The sequence below is a fragment of the Zootermopsis nevadensis genome, unplaced genomic scaffold, assembly GCF_977971745.1.
Source record: "Zootermopsis nevadensis isolate Lab colony 2312 unplaced genomic scaffold, Znev_1.0 Znev_ptg000022l, whole genome shotgun sequence".
NCBI lineage: Eukaryota > Metazoa > Arthropoda > Insecta > Blattodea > Termopsidae > Zootermopsis > Zootermopsis nevadensis.
Window position 1 is genome coordinate 6419630 of NW_028259154.1, and position 23863 is coordinate 6443492.

A 23863-nucleotide genomic window follows, 5' to 3' on the forward strand; every position below is an offset into this window, starting at 1 on the left:
TCGCATACCCCAGGTTGAATACCACTGGATTAGAGGACTGATATTGGTGGAAAGTATGACACGCCAGAGAGTTACAGTACTACATACAGATTGAAAACATCAAGCAGTTACGAGTAGCGTGTAGTGAGCGCACCTCTAATGTGTTCTGCGGGTGTTGTGATAATATTCTATATTAAATCACTGTGCCACTGTGAGGTAATCTTAAAGCTGTACCCATTAGAACACATGAAAGCCTGTTGTTCGTTGAGCGATTGTGGAACGAATGCTTTTAGGATGGGTCGTCACTCACCGCAAAATCTTGTGCATGCGCGTATATCGAATTCCTAGCAGGGACTTTCTCCTGGTCTGTGAACTGTACATGGTGCAACACTAATCTCCTTACCCGCTGCCATGAAAACCTGAAATGTCACCAGTAAATAAATGTGTAACACACTCTTAATTCAGTACTTAAACTATATTAAATGGCAGAGAAAAACTCTTATACTCAACAGCACATTTCATGTTTTAGAAACCACAAAACTCTGTTCACCTGAATACAACACAAAGGCAGTTGCCAACTTTAGCAACTGAAAACCTAGAAGCGTCATCAGTTCACACACCAGAGAGACACACGACTACAGTCAAAATGTCATCACCACTAAACGGTACAATAACGAACAAAGCTGTAAAGTTGGCAGGAGTAACCTATAAAAGAAGGATTTATAGTTAGTCAAGCATTTTAACATCAACCATATTCTTAACTAACAAATATATACACTTTAATTCAGGCTCAACTAGACAAGTTATCCTATAAAAGTGGCAAAGGAGAAGAATAATACAGAATAAAAGTTACAACTATTAAAATAATAGAAATATTTGGAAGTTAAACCCAGTATTATTATTATTATACAATGTAGGAGAAATTAAATTTCTTCCAGTGTGAAAGGTGATGTCACAAAAGACAGCTCATCCCCTTCAGTAAGGGTTTCTAGTTGGTACTAAGGAGTACAGAAACCTTTATACATCAAAATCCTAACCTTCTTGAAGGCACTGTTTGGTCAGAGTTCAACATGCCAGGGATAAAACACAAGTAATGACCAGAAGAAACCGGTACAAATTTCACTAAAGTATCTTTATCAAATGAAGAAGAAACTACAGTATCAATACAAATTAACTGATAACCTATAATAATCCAATTGCAAACAGTTCACTCATAGCATATCGGAACTATAACAAGGAACTTCAAAAGAATCAAGGGAATAACACACAAATAATCAATGTAGGAAAGCATTTTAAACACAAAACTACTTATCTAATTACATCAATTAGTTTAAAGTTTTCTACAAATTAATTAATATATCCAGTGTATGTTTACGAACCGTTAATATTGCAGTTTTAAGTAAGAAGCAAGGAACGCAGTCCTTCGCAACCAACAACTTTAAAATTCAGACCGGAAACAGCCGTTTATGACCAAAAGAGAACCAGCAAGCCACAGAGTTCAAAATAATCATAACCACCGGATCCTGTTTTCCATGTACAAACTCTAAAATTACACAAAGAAATAGAGATGCTGGTAGATGTCCCTACTCTTTGACGTCAAAGGTAAAACTAATGATTGCGAAACATATTTCGTTCATATAATTATGCAAAAGGAAGCATATCTTACCTGGCTATATTGTTTTATTCTACACATTAGTAAAAGATATGAACTGCCTTTGAGGAAATGTTAAATGGACAGGGCCCCAGATGAACAAGAATAGGCCAGCTTTAAAATGAATTACAGGATTTTTTTTAGAATTAATATAATTAAATTTCGAAGGTATGGGTAAAATGTACGGCTATATTAAAATGGAAGATCAAATACAATTAATAAAATATGTGTCCACACATGCAACACAATCAGAAAACACAATATACTGCACGAAAGCAGAAAAATGCAGAGAGCACATGCAAGTAAGATCACCCATTCTACCACTCCTGTTTGCTAGCAGACTTTTTGCACAGCATTTAGAGTAATTTGTTACAATACTTTTATTTTCCGTCGTTTACACAAGCTTATTGTTAAAATCATATAAAATTTCACAGAAAATTGTTACATTTTAAAATTGACGACATGTTTCGATATACAATCTTATCATCGTCAGGTCTATCAAAATTAAAATTAAAATCTGGTGTATCTGTTGCTCTGCTTATATTGCTTTTGTTTTTACTCGTTTTTATTACATCTCCAGGCTTCTTCGATTTTATTTTTGGAGACGCGCCTGGGTGCCTATATCTGCAAAATCAATTTTAATTTTCATATCGTGATAAGGCTACCGAAATAGGAAATGGAATAATATTACTCTAATTTATAATATTTTAAGGAATTATTCAAATATATCGTATTACAAACAAAATAAATGTAATCACAAAATATAAAGTATTATAACATACCGGGTTGTGTATGAGGTGCGTGTCCGTTGTTATTGAATGGCAGACAGTGACTGAGTTGTGAGTATCGTGTATGGCTATATATATTGGGTGAAAGTTGTTTAGGGGGTTGGGTCAATGGACTGTAGAATGTTAAATATCGGATTGTTCGTGTAAATGTTACTGTCGTTTAATGCAAGGTTTTGTTTATGTGTTCTTTGTATATGATATTTCTCTACACTATAAAAAACATCTTGAAACAAAAACCACAAATAGATACAACAAATCAATACGAAAAACCAGGCATATATAGGTTAAAATGCAATGATTGCCCGTTAACCTATATAGGCCAAACTGGACGCACCTTTAATCAAAGATATAAAGAACATATTACAGCAATAAAACATAATAAAGACCATTCAGCATATGCAAAGCATATATTAAACACAGGACATTCATACAACAAAATAGAACATACATTGGACATTATAAAAATAATACAAAACAAACGACATAGAGACACCATAGAGAAATATCATATACAAAGAACACATAAACAAAACCTTGCATTAAACGACAGTAACATTTACACGAACAATCCGATATTTAACATTCTACAGTCCATTGACCCAACCCCCTAAACAACTTTCACCCAATATATATAGCCATACACGATACTCACAACTCAGTCACTGTCTGCCATTCAATAACAACGGACACGCACCTCATACACAACCCGGTATGTTATAATACTTTATATTTTGTGATTACATTTATTTTGTTTGTAATACGATATATTTGAATAATTCCTTAAAATATTATAAATTAGAGTAATATTATTCCATTTCCTATTTCGGTAGCCTTATCACGATATGAAAATTAAAATTGATTTTGCAGATATAGGCACCCAGGCGCGTCTCCAAAAATAAAATCGAAGAAGCCTGGAGATGTAATAAAAACGAGTAAAAACAAAAGCAATATAAGCAGAGCAACAGATACACCAGATTTTAATTTTAATTTTGATAGACCTGACGATGATAAGATTGTATATCGAAACATGTCGTCAATTTTAAAATGTAACAATTTTATGTGAAATTTTATATGATTTTAACAATAAGCTTGTGTAAACGACGGAAAATAAAAGTATTGTATTGAAACACAAGCATGATGCAATTAAGATATAAGTTGTACAATTGTCAAATAAATTGCATATATCAATTATTAAATTTAAAACGTAAGGTATTGAAGTGCAATGCTAATATTAGGTTTAACAAACTATGTTTAAAGGAGAGAATAACACCGAAATATGTAAAAATAAAAATACAAGGAAATAATCCTAATATACAAATAATTCAACGAAAGGCAGAAACATTATACATAAAAGCAGAAATTAAACAATTATACAAAAAGAAATATCAGTTAAACATATTAACCTATAAAAAACATTTAGAAGTTGCAAACATATGGAAGGATGTATGGTTGGACATAGAAAATGAAATAATACAAAAATTAAAAACCGAATTGACTAAAGTATATCAGAAACAAAATAATAAAATAAAAACATTAATAAGTAAAACACAAAACGAAGATAATAACGAATACAAACAAAATGAACCATCACACCATTTCGCATGTCGCGTAAAAAACTTAACAAATATTCAATTCACACCAAATGAATATAATTTACTAAACAAAGGCTTAAAATACAATTTACATCATAAACATAAAACATGGATCACAAACCTAGCACTGGAAGCAGAAACTGCAATAAATCTAATTCCTATACAAAAACAAGATCATATACGACACATAATAGCTGACAAAATTGAACACCTAATTAAACAAAACAAAAAGAACGATCAATATAATAAAACACATAATAATGAATGGAAATTAATAAAAAATATCAAACAAAAATTACAACAAAATAAACTAACAATTACGCAAGCAGATAAAGGAAAAACCATCATAATACTCTCTATAGAACAATACCAAAAATACATCACTCAATTTATAAACAAAAATGAATTCACACAACTAACACAAAACCCAACACTAAAATATCAAAAGGAAATACAAAAAATAACCCAAAAGTGTAATAACATTTTTAACCATCCCAAAACACAATACTATAATCATAGCGCCACCGCACCAATCATCACAGGACAAATTAAACTACATAAGAACCCATACTCTATCAGACCATTAATAAATTGGACATCAGCCCCTGCATATAAAATAGCAATAAAAATGCAAAACATTTTAAAAGAATATTGTAATTTACCAAATACCTTTAATATAACAAATTCTATAAAATTAATAAATGAAATCCAACAACTAAATTTTCATAATAATAAAAATATACAAATTTGTTCTTTTGACATCAATAATATGTATACAAATATTCCAACAAGCATGCTACGAGATGTTGTAAGAGATATTCTAAATAGACAGAATATAAATACAGATCTAATAAATGAAATTACAAATATAACTAACATTATTATTAACCAAAATTATTTCCAATTCAACAATGAATATTGGAAACAAGAAACAGGATTACCTATGGGAGCTCCCACCTCGAGCATATTATCTGAAATATTCTTACAATATCTCGAACATGATTACATAGTAAATATATTACATAAATATCAAATTAAATACTATAGTAGATATGTTGACGATATACTCATGATTTTTGATGGAAAAAATACAGACATAAAAAATGTTTTAAATGAATTTAACAACATAAATCAAAATATACAATTCACTTTAGAAAAAGAACAAAATAACAAATTAAATTATTTAGATCTAACTATAATACGAAACGAAAATAACTTCGAATTCAAAATATACAGAAAGCCCACAAATACAAGCACCATAATACATGCCTCTTCATGCCATCCGAATGAACATAAACAGATGGCTATTAACTACTTAATAAACAGGAAAAATACATATCCCATAACCACAGTAAACAAACAAATTGAATGTAACACAATAAAACAAATTCTAATAGAAAACGGATATAATAATCATGAAGTAAAACCCAAAAATAAAATAAACAATATAAACAACATAAATGAAGACGGAAACGAAAATAAACAAAACAAATGGGCCACATTCACATATATAGGAAAAGAAACCAAATATATAACAAAAACATTTCAAACAAATAACATAAAAATAGCATTTAGAACAAAAAACACTATAAAAAACATCTTGAAACAAAAACCACAAATAGATACAACAAATCAATACGAAAAACCAGGCATATATAGGTTAAAATGCAATGATTGCCCGTTAACCTATATAGGCCAAACTGGACGCACCTTTAATCAAAGATATAAAGAACATATTACAGCAATAAAACATAATAAAGACCATTCAGCATATGCAAAGCATATATTAAACACAGGACATTCATACAACAAAATAGAACATACATTGGACATTATAAAAATAATACAAAACAAACGACATAGAGACACCATAGAGAAATATCATATACAAAGAACACATAAACAAAACCTTGCATTAAACGACAGTAACATTTACACGAACAATCCGATATTTAACATTCTACAGTCCATTGACCCAACCCCCTAAACAACTTTCACCCAATATACATAGCCATACACGATACTCACAACTCAGTCACTGTCTGCCATTCAATAACAACGGACACGCACCTCATACACAACCCGGTATGTTATAATACTTTATATTTTGTGATTACATTTATTTTGTTTGTAATACGATATATTTGAATAATTCCTTAAAATATTATAAATTAGAGTAATATTATTCCATTTCCTATTTCGGTAGCCTTATCACGATATGAAAATTAAAATTGATTTTGCAGATATAGGCACCCAGGCGCGTCTCCAAAAATAAAATCGAAGAAGCCTGGAGATGTAATAAAAACGAGTAAAAACAAAAGCAATATAAGCAGAGCAACAGATACACCAGATTTTAAATTTTAATTTTGATAGACCTGACGATGATAAGATTGTATATCGAAACATGTCGTCAATTTTAAAATGTAACAATTTTATGTGAAATTTTATATGATTTTAACAATAAGCTTGTGTAAACGACGGAAAATAAAAGTATTGTATTGAAACACAAGCATGATGCAATTAAGATATAAGTAATTTGTTCGCAAAATTATTTTAAACGCGTACTCTTTCTTCGGAAAAACCCAAGCACCTAACAGTTTTTAACACCACTAATCTGCAAATACTATAAACTCAAACTTACTTTGTGCTATGTAACATAGACCAATGACCCGCATTAGCAACTGCTTCACTCATTCCACTCTGCTACATCACACCACCTCTTTAACACCTGCCAGGCATGTTTGTGTTAGACTAGAGAAGATAAGTACTTTCACACTCATACCAAGCCACTCTCAATTATTCATGATGTTACTTGTGCATGAGCAATGTCAGTAACAAATACTGGGATGCAAATAAGTGTGCTACATAAGCAAGTACAGCAAAGAATTTTACTGAAAATAATCAGAGTATGTTACACATTGCACTGATTTGCACATTAGCCTATTTGAGATGGCATAAGTCAGCAGGATCACTTGTGTTCGATTCCCAGGAAAGGCAGGGCTATATTTCTACATCACCACATCCTGATTAACTACAAGGCCAGCGCAGCCTCTTATTCAATCAGTACGTGCAAAAAATTAGTACATGATGCAAAATATAGATCTCATTAAGATCTACATTTTCTACACAAGAAGTATGTTAATATGGTGAATATTTTACAAAATACAGACACAGTATTTCTCAATGGGTGCAGCGTGATGTGTGTAGTGCAATTGGCTTTGCAAAAATACACCTCTATCTGCAATAAAGTAAAATCAAGACAAGTAGGCATATAAAATAGTAGGGAACATAGTGGAAAATACATGTATGCTACCATTTCACACGTTTTAAGCTAACTCACAATTGCAGAACGAAACATTTGTAAATACTCAGCTAATACATGTGAACCAAAATACTGTGTTATAAACCATTAACTTTTATAGTAAACAAAATTTAATGGCATAAGCTTACCAGCTGACTAGTGAACTCCTCGATTTTTCATTCAGCTTCTGTTGGTCCCTGAAAACAAATTACAACCACTGATAAATATTGTATCATGTCCTTAATATGCTCCTTCGTAAAATAAACACAAGACTACATTCCAACTTCCTGAGACCATATGAACAGGATAGCAATGTATTAACTGTCTGATGTGTATTCAGGAGGGATCTAATTTAAATCATGGCTGGAGTAACAGCTATACTACTTGAGATTCACATGGTGATAAATATGATGGTGGTCATCTCATAAAATGCAGCATAAGGTAGTATGGTAGACATTGAAAGCTGGAATAGTGCTTTAACACTTCTTGTTGACATTTAAATGGCCTGCTGCTCTGCTTTCACTTACATAATTTGTTATTAATAACTTAAAATATAAAGGCTAAGTAGTGACAAGTTTATGTCCTTGTTGATCACAACAGAAATCTTATCTCAAAAATAAGATCTCATATTCCAAAAGACAAGACAAGACATGAAAACTAAATGACAAGATTGGTGGATTAGTGAGTGTGGTCACTTTCAAAATATTTGCCTCTATCTTCACACACATTCAGCCTTTGACATGCCCAAAAGCACTGCTAGAAATCAACTTCTAAATGTCTTTACATCTTATAATAATTTCAAATGATACCCTTTCAATATGTTTCATTTTAGAAATATGAACATTAAAAGGTCACCAGGGTCAAATCAGATGACTCACCAAAAATCAGTTTTCTTTAGTGCTCTATCTGAATATACTGTTATTAACTCAAAATTCCCCTCTCCAGCTATAGGTTCAGTTTTCAGTCTTCCAGACCAGGGCTGTGGAGTCAGAGTCGGAAACAATTTTAGGTGGAGTTGGAGTCGGCAAAATGTACCGACTCCGACTTAGATATAAAATCTTAAGAAAATATTATTTTAACACTTTTGCTACCATGTGAGCCACTGGTGGCCTCACACTTAAGGAGATTCAATGACATGTTGAGTCACATGGTGTGGGAATAATTCTTTGTAACTTTGGCTCTGGTACCTTAATAATACAAACTGTCTACAAATCAACCGATTTCTGCAATAACCATTAGACTTATATTTAAATATAGGTTATAAGTCTAAAAAGCAGTCTGATGATTCACATGGTGGTGATGAAATCTCTTGTGGTACCATTTACCATTTTAGTAGGTTTATCATTATTAATACATATGGAGGTTTTATGAAGGATTCAGAGGTTTTAGTACCGACTCCACAGCCCTGTTCCAGACTGTGTATTTTTCCACTGAAACTTTGGCATTTTATTTCAAGCCATACAGAAAGATCATGCCTCATCAAAAGTCTGTAATTTGATGGTTGGGCTTTCTCTATAAACTTGATGAAAGTCTGTGGAACTTCCAGTACAGACCCTCAGTTAAAGTCAATCTCACAGTTCTTCTATCCATGTTAGGTTCTTCTGTTACTTTCCAAACAGTCTAGTGACAATCATTTCTCAGTATTTGTTACTTTCTTCCAAATTTAAGAAAGTTTTTTTTATGGCCACCACACCTTTCATCATCTGCAACATCATCCCTTTTGCTTTGAAATAACTAAACCCACACAAAAGCCAGTATTCTCACAACTGCTTTCAATAAATTTGCTGTTAAAACTTTGTAAAATTCAAACATATTTTTTTCAAGGTTGACAAAATTTTAGAACTGATGCTATTCGAACAATCATTAGAGGCATAGCCTAACAGCACAAAGGAGGTGGTGACATGAACCCCACAAATATTAGACGTGACCCTAAGAAACTTACTAAATTACGCTCAAATATAAAAATCTAATAAGCGGCAAAACAGAATACAAAATTGATTTTTCTAGTATCAAAATTAACCATTTATCAGAAACGAAATTACATGAAGCTGAAGACAATAATGAAAATGCAGACTATAAGTACAGATGACCATTCAGACATGACAGCAGATGCGAGCATTTAGTGAATACAAAATAATTTCCAGAATATTGTGAGCTCAACAAATCTCAGTCTTTTAAGATGTTCTGATACACTATAAAACATCAACTAAAGTGTTTATGTCAATCAGGAAATTACCTCAGTTCTTATACTTTGCTCAACTGAATCTGCAGAATGGAAGTTATGAGTACAACTTGTAATATTATGAAGAGATTTCAATAGACACTTACTACACTTAAAATTGTCAAAATTTCCTTTTAAAGGAAAATTCATAGTGCCTATAAAACCAAAAAATCAAACATTTTAGTATTATGACATTCAGTCATGCACCCTCTTCAATCAGACAGTTCTGCCACATGTTAACAATTTATTGTCCCTGTTAGAATCCCATGAACTGTTTGGTATATGACTGTTGAATCATACTTTCATGGACATGAATTCAAACACACATAAACATTTTTTTAAGAAATTGGCAATACTAATGAGTTTGTTCATGCTGGATCATGTTGCTATGTACATAATTGTGAGAACTCAGATTTCCTGCCATATAATATTAATTGAGAACTCCTCATCTCAAGTGCCTCTGATAAATGGGAGGGTATGTTAAGCCTTAAAACAAAGTTATAATTTGTTAAATATAAAAAGGAAAATACTAAACATATACATAATTAATTTACTTTCATGCTTATCAATGACCAAAAACAAATGATAATTCACTGAAAAATCCAACTAATAACCTCAGATTATCTTCTGTGCATAAACTTCTGTTTTGGACTAAAATCAGAATTGCAACAACTTTTACTTCAACAAAGATTAATGCAGGAATTAAAAGTTTAACATTTCTTTTACCTTCCGTTGATATGTAATTGCATTACATAGTTTTCTAGCAGAGAAAATAAAAATGGTAAATACGAACAAACAAAATGCAGAATAGTTGGTGTAGGCAATAAACAAAACTATAACCTTGTGTTTGGCAGAAAATTTGTTATAATTGTTTATCTTACCCTCCCTCATTAAATGCAATTAATAATCATTCTACAATAAAAAGTAAATAAAGTAAAGCTATCCCACTACACGCCATACAGGTGCTTGAGGAGAGACTTCATAACAACAGCACTAGATGTGGTGAATGGTCAGCATCACGCCCTGGCTTAGCTTTACCCCTAGGAAAGGACCATGATACCCACTGAATAAAAGGCTGGGTGGGCCCCAGAGCCAGTCTGGACATAGAGACTAGAAAAAAAACCCTGATCATCCAGTCTGTAGCTACTCACTATTCTGACTGAGCTACCCTGGCTCCCAATCATTCTACAATTCTTAATTTAAGCCACCTAATGTCAGCTGCTGTTCTTATATGTTGTTATAATAAAAGCATTGGCTTTATTACATTATAAATCATTTTACATAAAGTGGTAATAATTTTGGCTGCTATATTACTTGTTAGCTCATCTTCTTATAAACCTGAGAACCAGTTTTATGAGTCCTTTCCATCAGCGAGGAGAAAAATAATTAAAAGAATGAGATCAAAACCTTACAGTAATGAATCAGGGTCACAGATTTATGAGCTCAGTGTCCCTCTGTGTGTACTAATATAAGTGACTGGCAAGAAGGTTAATAAAAACCAATTTCAATACAATTTAGGCACGCATAAAAATGAGACTGCAACCAAAAATACCAATACTGTATTTTAATTTGACCAAACCTAGCCCTTATTTTCCATCTAAAAGCATTTGACCTATAATAATATATCACATAACAGAGAAATAGTTTTACTGATATATCAATTGCTTAAACATTACAAGATTATCACATATGTACTTTCTCTGCATTGTGATAGCTTATTCAAACACATGTCAACCTTATGCACCCCACGGTACCGCATTCCATCAAGTTCCCTGAACAAGTCACATTAACAGAATATCACACCTAAAATATTACCTGTGATACATGTGAAACGGTGAAAAACATTAAAAAGGTTGCTGCACACAAAATGTTGGAGTTAAAAAAAAATATTATGCACCTATATAAAATGGTAGATGGTTCATCAATTAATTGGTAAGAATCTGGATAGAAACGGCCATCACCCTTTTTAAGTTTCTGCCCCATTACTTTTCTCAGGAGAATACAGAAATGCGCAGAAAACCTCACTTAGAGCAGCTAGTCTTCAGGCTGTTTTTTCATGACTGGATTACGACACCAATCGTATCTACGGATGTTGAATGCTGTTTTTTAGGGCTGATCCATGTTTCAGTGTGTGATATATTACAGGTTCTAAGGTGAGCTGTTCGTGACGAGTTATTTGGAGTAATATTATAAGAAATTTGAGTGAATACGTACATAGCGTTCAAGTGAGGTTATGTAGCGGGCAATAGTGAATAGGCGGAGACTGAAGGCGGTGATCAGTGCTGCCAACTGGCAGATATCGCTTTGTGGATCTGTGGTACAGTACTTAGTTCCTTACAATATTCTTCTTGGGAAACTTACTAACTTTGGACTATCCCCTAGCTATGTTGATTGGTTCCATAGTTATCTTTCTGACAGACAAATCCCTTGTTCGTGTTTCTGGAACTCTTTCGTTTCCATATCGTGTTAAGTGTGGAGTGCCTCAGGGTTCCACCCTAGGCCCCTTACTTTTTAATATATTCATTAATGACATCTGCGACTCCATACATAATTCTCACTGTCTTTTACTTGCTGATGACTTATTAAAGATATTTCGTAGTATAAGTGATGTTGATGACTGCAAACTGTTACAGCAAGACATGACATCTGATCCATACAAAACTGGTGTCTTGTTAATGTATGCAACTTAATTTAAGTAAAACGACTGTTATATCATGCACCCGAAAGACAAACAGTATTTACTTTAATTACAAATTGTGTAACAACCTGGTGGCACACTTCCAGTATGTTAAAGATCTTGGCATTCTACTGGACTTTTTAACAGCATATCAACTATATATTCTCACAAAGCTTGATAGCCTTTTGGTTTTGTACAGTACCCTAGTTCATTCTAAAATTGAGTATGCGTCTGTTGCTTGGAACTCTATTACTAATACTAACTCCTTTAAGTTGGAAAGGATACAAAGAAAATTTTGTAGCTTTATGTTATACTAGATTTTTAATGGCATTTGTGCATATAATTATGACGATATTTTAGTCAGATTAGAATACATATCGTTGCATTTAAGGAGGAGGCTTCTGGATGCACTTTTCCTTGTTAATGTCCTTAAAGGCAAAATTAGTTGCTCGTCTGTTTTTGATACAGTTAGTCTCTGCATACCCACTAGGTCCATCACAGACTACTCTACCTTTAAGGCACAACGTAATTTTAAAGCCAGATGTTTTTCTGCTGCCAATGCAGTCTGTAGGAGCATCAACATCATTAACGAAGATCATATTAAGCTTATTGATGTCAGTTATCGTTTTAAACAATAATCATTGTTCTTTTTTATCGTTTAATTAGTATAATATCTTATTATTATGACTTTTTCCACATCCTAATTGTCATCTGACTGTCTTATGGATCCATAGAATATAAATAAATTATTATTATTATTATGTATGTTGTCTATGTTTTGTTTAAAACTGACCTGATTTTAATTTAATTATTATTTTACTTAGGCACATTATTTAGCTCATTTACTTGTTAATTATTTTGCAATAAATTAATGAATTATTACCATTATTAATATTGTACATTTTAGTTCACTGTTTGTTTGTTTTAGTATTGTTGTTAGTGCTTGACTGTTAATGGCCTTTTTGGCTGTTGTCAAGCACTTAAATAAATGAAATGAATTTCAACACATAAGAATTTTGTATACAGTAAGCTAGAAGTGTATGTGGCGTTCGTAAATACCTGGACAAGTTATGGCACTAGTGATGGAAGACAGCACCAGATATTTCATGCACAGTTTTATAAATGCGAATACTCAAACTTGCATTAAGAAATTCAGTGTGGACAAAATATCTGAACGCAAATCTTTACAGTGAAAAGAAATACATTTCTCATTATTTATGAATAAATAAACTACATTTATGTCAAATTGTACCTTAATTCACAAAACCTTGATTGCTGTGTAAATCTCAAATCCTACTTAATTACGTAACCTGAAACAATAAATTCTGTGAACAGATAAACCAATTCTATAAGTAAAATTTTAAGGGCAAAGGCTGAGAGATAGTGAGAAAACATTGAGTGCCAAAATATTAAAGTAAACCTGCTCAGTGAGCACCTTTCTGGGGAGTTAATACATTTATTAGTGCAGGTACTCACATTAGATATGTGTCCTTCACGCCAGTTTTGTTATATAGTTCACAGCCCAACTCATAGCTGCATCATAACAATGCATGGAACGTCAATATTAAAATCTCATTTATACTAAATGTGTCTGAATACTACACTGAAGAAATCACAGTCCAGACAACAGCTATACTCGTACGGATTGTTCCTGGTTTTCCTCAGTCAATGAAAATATTGGATATTGTCCTAAGTGATGTAAAATGTTCTTCCTTGTACACCATTTACAGTGCATCATTCACTGATCAGCTTATCACAAGAAGCCACATAATCCCGAGTTACTGATATTGTTGTAAATAAACCATAACGCTGAATGGGGCAAACCAACAGATTAAGCAATGTAACACAAAATAACATTACTGGGTAAAAACTAAGGGTACTCTGAAATAAATAGCCCACTCTTCTCTGTCATTCCAGCGCATGACACACAACTATATGAACGTTGTGATTTCAGTCACTATATTCACCAACTGAAACTAAGAGAAGATAAATATGATTTGAGACTGCTGTAACCATAAATATTGCAACTGTGTTTGTTGAGGTAACTGTAAGTAGTGTTACAGGAAGTTGAAATTAACGGAGAATGAAAAATATTAAGAACTGATGGTTTTAACAAAACTAATAAAAAGCCAAAGAAATTTTTAAGATAACTACTGGAACTGAAACAGCCAAGATGTCCTTGGAAGGACATCTGACACAGGAAGAGACTGGAATGACATTTCATATTTGTAAATGTCAGATTCCAGACTGCAGTACACTTCTATGCAACACCTTGAAGGTGCATTAGTTTCAAATGATGTACAGAAAATAGAGGGACTTTCACTATGAGAAATTTGAGGGGGTCTCAGCATTTTGAGGACGAAGCCAATCTTTTTGGAGAAAATGCTGTGCAAACTTGTAGGGAGATACAAGCTTCTAAGAGGCGTTTACTCCATCAACACAGCTTATGATGTAGGCAGTATGTAACTCTCAAATGTAAGCATTTACTTGCACATTTACATGATGTGACAATCTAGAATATCAATACCGAGTTCCACTGACTGGTCACATATGAAATTGTAGAAATGTTGGTTAACGGATGATGTAAGTATAGTATGCAACTCTAATCTTGAGACTTGCAAGGAATGCAGGAAGTCTGAAGCATTAAAGGCAGACGCTATCTTTTCTCCTTCCTCCTTCACCCCACTAGTCTCAACATTAGTCTTACACTGTAGATTGCTTCTAAAATTAAATAAGATATCTCACCTGGTCTTTGAATGGTGCAGCAAGAGGTTCACATTAAGTGGGTCACTTGATTCTTACACCATTGAGTTCAAATTCTGTTCACAAAAAGAAAAAAACAGCAGTCAGTTCCTTGCAGTTGTTTGCTCAAAAAACACTTCACACTTCTTATGGAGTGTTCACACTATAATGACAACTCAAGTTTCAAGCAACTGTTCTTGCAATCTGCATTTCACATTCAACAGAAATATCCAGTCCATTCCGGTTGACTTTGATGCCACCTGCTGTTAAGTCCTATAACTAATCTTTTTCAACTCAATGCTAGTCACACCTTGACCTCAGTTGACAGTTGCTTGTTTACCTGTGGACATTTCACCTGCTTCAGTAGGAATAGTCTATCTGGAATATAATTTAATGATGGACTCAGCAACCAGAGTTGGTTCAGTAAGACTACCAGGAAATTTCAAGTCCGGTGTGACCTGTTTTGGTTGCGTTTCAATTGCATCCCTAAATACTAAACTCCAAACACAAGTGACTTTCAAGTAAGAAAATGGAGCACAAGAATAAAGCAAAATATACATGGCAATTTAGCTCTTCCCTGGTCTTTTATTTACTCAATTAGTTGTTCACTGTAGTTTGAGACAATACTTAGTAAGACTTTGGGTAAACTGCTTGACTTCTTCCCGGCTGCATTTGAACTGCACGCTCTCCCAGTGAGATAGGGTTTGCAGAATGACAATGAGTGTGACCGTCCACATGGCTGGTTAGTATATCTGTTATGGGCACTGTCAAATTATTATTGCAATAATTAAAATGATTAAGGTAGAAAACGAGTCAGGACACCAGGAAATAGCCCATTATCGCAGTATATCACTGCGGCTAACACAGAACTAGAACATCGGTACACCACCGATAATAACACACTGGGCCAACGGAACAACTGTATACAAACAGACACGAAAAATAATTTATGATAATAATAAATGGTCATCTGATAAGAATCCATGTAAAGCTGGTCCCAAGTTTTCTTTAGGATTGATAAAGTAGAAACATCAGAGCTACATTACACATGGCAATAATAGATTTTATACAACACACAGGCCATTCTATATTTTAAATTATTGATTTTAATTGCGTAATGTTTTGATTTTAATATTGCAACATTCTGCATTACTATTATTGTGGAGGGAAGAAACTGCCTGTCTGGAAATGCATCTGATAGAAACCTGATATTACAGCCCACAAATAATGCAGAGCAACGCATAATAACCTAGTGTCTGAGTGAACCAAATATCTCTGAGATAAGTGTGTCCCAGTGTCATTTTGTCCACCATAAATCCCACATGGACTGCCTTGGGTTTCAACCCAGGCTCCCACATTGAGAATTCAATTACTAACCACGAGCTCTGGCATGAACCAAGCAGCTGTGAACTTTGTCTTAGGTCAGTTGATGAATACAGCCTGCCATGATGGAATTATGCTTTTGGGAATAAATTGAGAATTCAATAAAAAAATTTCAGATGATCTGCCACATCAGGTGGTTAAACGAAACTGATGTCTCAGGGACCATCTCTGTTCCCATCATGAGTATTCTGATGTAACCAGATTATCTGGTTTGTGGTTGTCTCTCATATATACACCTGCCCGGCCAGTGCTCATGGTTGGACCCTGGCCAATCACAGCTGGTGGGCAGAGTCAGAAGTTTGTGCTTTTTGGTCCTGCTCTCCATTGGTGTTAAGCCCCAATTTTTTGTCAGTTTGTCCAACACACACTATGCCGCATTTACAGGGAAAACAGTATATTCCAGGGACCCTCAAGGTTGCAAATATAAACTAAATGTATCTTCAATCTTAATCTGTTCTGTGTAATATACAGTCCGCAAACCAGGAGAAAATCCCTGCTAGGAATTCGTTAAACGCGCATGCGCAAGATTTTGTGGCGAGTGACAACCCATCCTAAAAGCATTCGTTCCACAACCACTGAACGAACAACAGACGACAGGCTTTCATGTGTTCTAATGGGTACAGCTTTAAGATTACCTCACAGTGGCACAGTGATTTAATCTAGAATATTATCGCAACACCGCAGAACATATAGAGGTGCGCTCACTACACTCTACTCTTAACTGCTTGATGTTTTCAGTCTGTGTGTAGCAGCCTTAAACTCTGACGTATCGCACTTCCCACCAATAGCAGCCCTCTAGTCCACCAGGCAGTAAACATTCCCCCCGCACCGCACCAGAAACGACATCCCCTTGCAGGGATTTTCTCGTCATCTGTGGACAGTAGTTATCACATTATTTTGATCACTGATGTATATTACCGTGGCAGACAAGCAAAATTACACTAGCTAACACATAATCCTTTCCTTAATACTTCTTGGTAGAGCCTGAGAATGGTTAAATATGGTCGAAGCCTGCAGCCATTTATATAATAAGTAACTTGTTACTTTCTTGTATTTTATCAAACATAAGTAATAAAATATATAACTGACTGTGTGGGGAAAAATAATAAGCACCATTCCCCAACATTATAATTTGCAATGCATATATCAGATCCAAGCTTAAAAACTAATGTAGGACTGTGCATGGGTGCTGCTAGCGGATTTTATCCAGAGAAGGTGACAAAATGAGAAAATCTGCAATACATATAATACAAGTCACATTAATACGTACTGAAATGTCCTTACTCAAGTGTTTATAAGACAAGAAAAATGTCATGTCTCTGAAAACATGACGATAAAATTTTATCTTCACTGTAAAACAAAGACTAAGCTCATGAAAATTAAACAACTCTCTGTGTTGTGTTTAACTCTGAATGTTCAATACAGTCTATCTCAGAGTTCATCATCCGACCTCACTCACCCGTGTAATTCACAATATGAACACAGATGTGTTAACATATAATTCCAGGTCCACACAGCAATGAGTATGAAAATGTGTTTCTTGTGGTTTGCTGTGCCATGTAGTCTAGTAGAAGTTTACACACATTTCATCCATCATCATCTCCCTCATGACGGAGGTAGCAAACACCTCTGAAACGTCTGTAATGTTCTACCACATGATGGCATTACAACCCACAGGACAGCTACCTTCTTAAAAGGTATGTTTAAACATTTTCAACATGTTAAGTGGATCCCATGTCACGGCCAATATCCTGCGGAATGAGAGGACGTCCAGATATAGAATAGCTACAGATATATTGGATGGCAGGTGGGGTGCTACAAGCGCCTCACTGGAAAAGTTCTAATATGTTAAAAAATCTTAGACATGTCTAATTTCTTTAGCAGCTGAGCAAATTCTCAGTTTCTACAAAAGACTGTACTTCAAGGTGTTAACAACCCATCATGTTATTGATATCACTGTCTGCAATTCACAGTCATGAAAATTATTATATGCATGAACCAAATGTGAATGTTGAATCTTACCTTGTGCACCATACCAGAGTTACAGTGCACAAATATCAGCCAATCAGAACACCAACATTTACCTTATTATGTAACTTTTAAACAACATGGCCCTCAGGTTCAGCACCGTTTCTAAAAGTAATAGAACGTCCAGAGATAGACCTTATTCTCATCCAACACATAATGTTGCAAATTTTTGTACTGACCTTGAAAGTGCCACCAGTCTTGTGAGGCTGAGTGCCTGGTAACTGAGGGCGAGCATCCACACCAAAATGGTCTTCATCATCATCGACAATGCTGTCATCGAGAAGCAGGAAGTATGGCAGAAGTACCCCGGTGTCCTGTAGTATAAATTAGAAGCATTAATGGTATGGAACAGAGAGCTTAGTGCAGAATGAAGCTTGACACAAAAACCCCTGGGTTCAAAAGACCCTTCAATTTTCAAGAGAGTTTGTACAAGGAACATGAAATAAAGTCTTCTGTGTAAATATAACTGTAGAGCTCTCTGTAAGTGTTTCGCTATGTCACATTTAGTGGACGGGACATTTCAAGTTGTCCGGTCATGGTCTTCTGAAATTCTGACCTCCCAGCAAGTTTTCCAGTGTCTTCCTAACACTGTAAGTGAATTTCTACTATGTAACTACTGCCAGTGCTTCCAGATTTATTGCACATGAGATGTTTCATTTGGAGGAGCCATTCCCAGAGGGGCACAGGGCCTGGGTAAAGCAGTCTATGTGGGTCCATTCTGTAAGATTGGTCACATTACACTGCACATGTTTTATTGTCTCTATGCTATGATTACAATTAAACTAATATGCTATGCATTTATTTTCTATCTATAGAGTGCTAAATTTGTTCAGCATGAAATATGTCATGCTTCATAATGTCAAAATGTGGGCTTCTGAACACTCACCCCACCCTACAGATAGTCCTCTGCTGGGAATGTAAACCACACTTTATATTTAATTACTTATGTTAAAGAATAATATCTAGAAACTTAAAACTGTGCAATGAGTTTTCTTATTAATACAGTATGATCCCAATTATCTGACAATCCATTTCATAAGTGTGATATCTCAGAATGCTTCATTTTATCAGCTGTCAACTCAGTATGCAGCAGAATGAATTACGCTTCCTGACCGAGCCCTTCTCCATTTGTGAAATCTGTTTCTTCAGAATGCCAACATTATTGGTTTTAGAAAAAATATGTTGATAGCAGTGCTATCTTCATCTCTTTCTTCAGTCCTCTGAATTATTAGACATTTTTAATTATCTGATCTTCCTTACATCCTGTTTAGATTTGATAATCAGGACCATAAACAAAATAGTTTAGAACTTAAACATTTATATTTTATGGTAACAGTTGTGGGCAGAAGAAAACAAAACAGTGTAAAATGGATGCCTCATTTTCTTTGGAACTCATTCTTACATCACCTGAACGTATTTTGGTGTCACTCATTACGAGATTTGCCACTCCTGGTAGGAGGTGTTCGAGCAAAATCACATTTGTTTTCAGAATTTAACTGCAAAAGAAGATTTAATTTCTCTCTTCCCCATTAGAAAGATACATCTCAAATTAGATTTCAAAGAAGGTTTCTCATTTTTGTCACTTTTATGAAACATAAATTTCCAATCTCTCTCCAAACGCTGAGACTCACTCAAATATCATCTGCTAGTTGTTTTCTCTTTCTGCTTCAAAAGGAGTAGCTCTCAACATCTCAAGCATCAAAAGAGCAAGGCTCCACCAATCAGCTGTCTGAAACAATCCAAATTGGAACAACAGCTGCAATCAGTCACTTTCATTTCTTCACACCTTCCTCACAGACACTCACAACAGCCACCAGAAACAGAAAAATTTAGGATACGAACAAACAAAGTTCTTTATTTTTGCATTCGATTTTAAATTAAACATTTCTAAGAACAAACAGTTCCTTTCTTCATAAAGCAAGATGACAGGTATTGTAACCAGACAAACTATGCTGACTTTTCTATGGTTTTCCTCGAAAATTTTTATTCATTAGTCACTCTCGTAACTTAACTTTTCATTTAATATTACAAAATCATACTATAGTTCTGGTTAAAATCACATTTACACATATATTTACAAATATAAAATTAGATACAAAATATTTACACTAGAGTTTATGATAATAGCATAATTTAGTCCTGAAAATAGAGGACATTAGTTTCATAATTAATTTCTGTAAGGAACAAAGGAACAAAGATACAGGTTACGGCAATGACAGGCATGGGGTTTAATATTAAATTGGTAGTTATAAGGATATTGGGCATGTAGGCATAGAAAAATATCTAATACATGAAATCACATACAAACAGAAAGATACAATACACATAGGAGGATAACCATTATTTCCTAACTAATATATTCTTTTATAAAATCAAAGTTAGCATGGAATAACTGAGCAAAATAAAATTCCATATACAAAGAAGGCTATACATAAAATAGGACATCACATTCCCACAGTGTTAGTACCACTCTCCACAAAGGCTTTGTAAGTTTATAAAATAATGGTTTCCTTAGTACATGTTGGTATCTCGTCGTCAGCAGACAGGCTGGCAAAATTATTTTAGGGTATTTAATAAGTCCTTTGAAAGGGTTACAAAGTTCAAATATTTGGGAACAACAATAACAAATCAAAATGACACTCATGAGGAAGTTAGGAGGAGATTAAATTCTGGAAATGCTTGCTACTTCTCAGTTCAAAATATTTTGTCTTCCCGTCTGATTTCTAAGAACCTGAAAATTAAAGTGTACAAAACAATAATTTTGCCTGTTGTTTTGTATGGGTGCGAAACATGGTCTTTCACTCAAAGGGAGGAACGTAGATTGCAGGTGTTTGAGAATAGGGTGTTGAGGAGGATATTTGGGCCTAGGAGAGAAGACGATGGGTTCTGGAGGAAACTACATAATGACGAACTTAAAAATCTGTACTCCTCCCCCAGTATTGTGAGGGTGATTAAGTCGAGAAGAATGAGATGGGCGGGGCATGTAGCGCGCATGGATGGGACAAGAGGTGTGCACCGGGTATTGGTTGGGAAGCCTGAGGGGAAGAGACCGCTGGGGAGACCTAGACGTAGATGGGAGGATAATCTCAGGCGGGATCTTTGGGAGATAGGAGTCGAAGGAGACTGGATTTTGTTGGCCCAGGACAGGGTCCAGTGGAGGGCTTTGGTTAATTCAGTGATGAACCTTCGGGTTCGGTAAGCCATCTAGTTAGGTAGTTAGTTATGGTTTCCTTAAGTTTTGTCTTGTGAAGCAGTGCCATTTGACAGAAGCAAGGCACAGAAAATATATATATATATATATATATAGCACTTAAAAATAAAAAATTCATGTACGGAAACAATATCTGTATGTGACTCAGAAAAAACTTGTTCAACCTTATCTAAACTTCAAAGAATTCCTTAGTGTAATGATATTTACAGAAATGGCATCAATTCCAGTCCAAATCTCTATAACAAAATACAAAAATACTTTTAAAGCTTTGTTAAATGATATACTTTTAAAAATGTAAATATAATAACAAAAACCAGTATTATAAAAATTAATCACATTTGGGAAAGTTTTGGAAGGTACATTTATTGTTTTATGAAAAAAAGTGTCAATATTGCATACCAGTGTATAATGCTAGAAAAATGCATTACCAACATCAAACTTCATTAGAATCAGACCAAGTTCCAGAACACCCAATTACAGAACCAAAAACTATCAAATGTTAAAGAACATACCTGAAGTAATTTTTGTCTTACTGATATCCATCTGGCTTGGTCCATGGTTAACATCAACCAGACTACACAGCGCAACAACCCAGAAGACAGAAATCTTCATATTCACCTCTGTGAAAACCTCAAATCTTACATAATTAATTATGCTTCTCAGTAGTACAAAGAGTTTGTACAAGATAATAACCAAATTCTGTTGAGAAAATTAAATATAACTTTCAGAAATATTCAAAGAACTTAATCTGGGATGTGTACAAGGCGAACAGGATAGAAACTGCAGTGAAAGTTTTGTTGGTCTGGCCTGGTGCTTTCATACTCAAACACTTATGTACAAAGGCAACTACAGTATCACAATGCAAGGAACTATTGGTGAAACTACAGAGTGGGCTGGTGGTCAGAATGCAGTGTGAGAAGTGCCATTAAATGGGTAGTCAAGTACTATAAGGGACAGACTATTCCTATGGTAATCCAATGTTATTATTCCTATTAAGACTTACCACATAATACCCATAGTCCGCTTCTATCTGGCGTAGTTTCCATAGAGAGTTTAGAGTTTATTTACATTCCATAGATCCTTCTTAGGACTCAACCAAAGGATGTAGAACATGTCATTTCATACAATAACATACACTTCACAACTTTCAACACAAGTACAAGAACGTATTTCACATATCAATGTACATAAATTTCAGATTCTGCAATACAAGAATGAAATATAATTTTACAAATTAATATACATAAACCTCAGAATTTTAAATATAAATACAAAACTTGCTTTACATATAAGTAGATTATGGATATAAAGCTTAAACATTTTCAGCAGAGATGAAATCATCTACAGAATAGAAGGAGTGAGTAAAGAGGTAATCTTTCAATGCAGGCTTGAATACCTTTATATCATAATTTAGACTTTTAATTGCTGGTGGAAGATTATTAAACAACTTGATACCTGTATAGTACACTCCTTTCTGATATTTAGTAAAGTTAGCATTTGGCACATATAGATCATGTTTACGTCTTGTATTTAAATTACGTACATCTGTATTTCTTTTAAATTTATCCATGTTTTCCACCACAAATGATAGCAAGCAGAGTATAAATTCACTTGCAAGTGGAAGTATATTAAATTTACGAAATAATTTTCTACAAGATACCCTGCTTTTGACACCAGCCATTGTGGTGATTATTTTCTTTTGCATGTAAAAAACTTTATTACTGTCTATTGAATTTCCCCAAAAGATAGTGATCCATCTGATGAAACGTTAGCTTCACCAGCACAGTTAACTGTTATATTGTAATTTGAGTACTATAATGCGCATGGCACGTGTGGCATGCCACACACTATCACGATACTGTTAGCTCGTCACCACACTTATTTGTGCTCTATTAAATTATGCGTAAAATGCTGAATATAACTAGATTTAATTACCGTCAAAATCAGCTTATCATTTATATTATGTAATTTAACGCGAAAAATGGCCAACATAACCAATAATATTGCTAGTCAGAAAATCAAACACTATGTTATTATACTGAGCTGTATATTACATCACCGCACTTTTTAACGATTTTACATTATTAGCACATTTTTCTGCTTACAGTTTTAACTCCTACAATTCTCAAAAACAGATAATGAGCAACATTCATTCACCAACGAATATCTATTTGTCACTTACTTCTACGCGCGAGCGACATGTTTTATTGTTAATACCAACGTCCTCGACTGATGGCAGCACTTATCGCAAACACCGAAGTATGTTGAATTGGTCAAGACCTTTTCAGTA

General features: G+C 34.1%; 3 long non-coding RNA genes across 21 annotated transcripts; 2 read left to right on the forward strand and 1 right to left on the reverse strand.

The window, feature by feature from the left end:
• Positions 1–262: 262 nt before the first annotated feature.
• Positions 263–23813, reverse strand: LOC147872957 (uncharacterized). 19 transcript variants are annotated; one of them, XR_015536323.1, is made up of 8 exons: positions 23509–23749; positions 22086–22774; positions 19994–20091; positions 18542–18676; positions 17794–18085; positions 14955–15028; positions 7461–7508; positions 263–398 (listed from the first exon to the last, which is right to left on the reverse strand). It is a non-coding gene; the product is annotated as an uncharacterized LOC147872957 (long non-coding RNA). The 19 variants fall into 19 exon arrangements; XR_015536337.1 differs by lacking the exon at positions 17794–18085 and having other exon boundaries at positions 276–398; positions 14955–15006; XR_015536330.1 differs by lacking the exon at positions 17794–18085 and having other exon boundaries at positions 278–398.
• LOC147872958 (uncharacterized) lies at positions 2643–3386 on the forward strand. Its single transcript, XR_015536339.1, has 2 exons — positions 2643–3127; positions 3286–3386. It is a non-coding gene; the product is annotated as an uncharacterized LOC147872958 (long non-coding RNA).
• LOC147872959 (uncharacterized) lies at positions 5040–6354 on the forward strand. Its single transcript, XR_015536340.1, has 2 exons — positions 5040–6095; positions 6254–6354. It is a non-coding gene; the product is annotated as an uncharacterized LOC147872959 (long non-coding RNA).
• Positions 23814–23863: the final 50 nt, after the last annotated feature.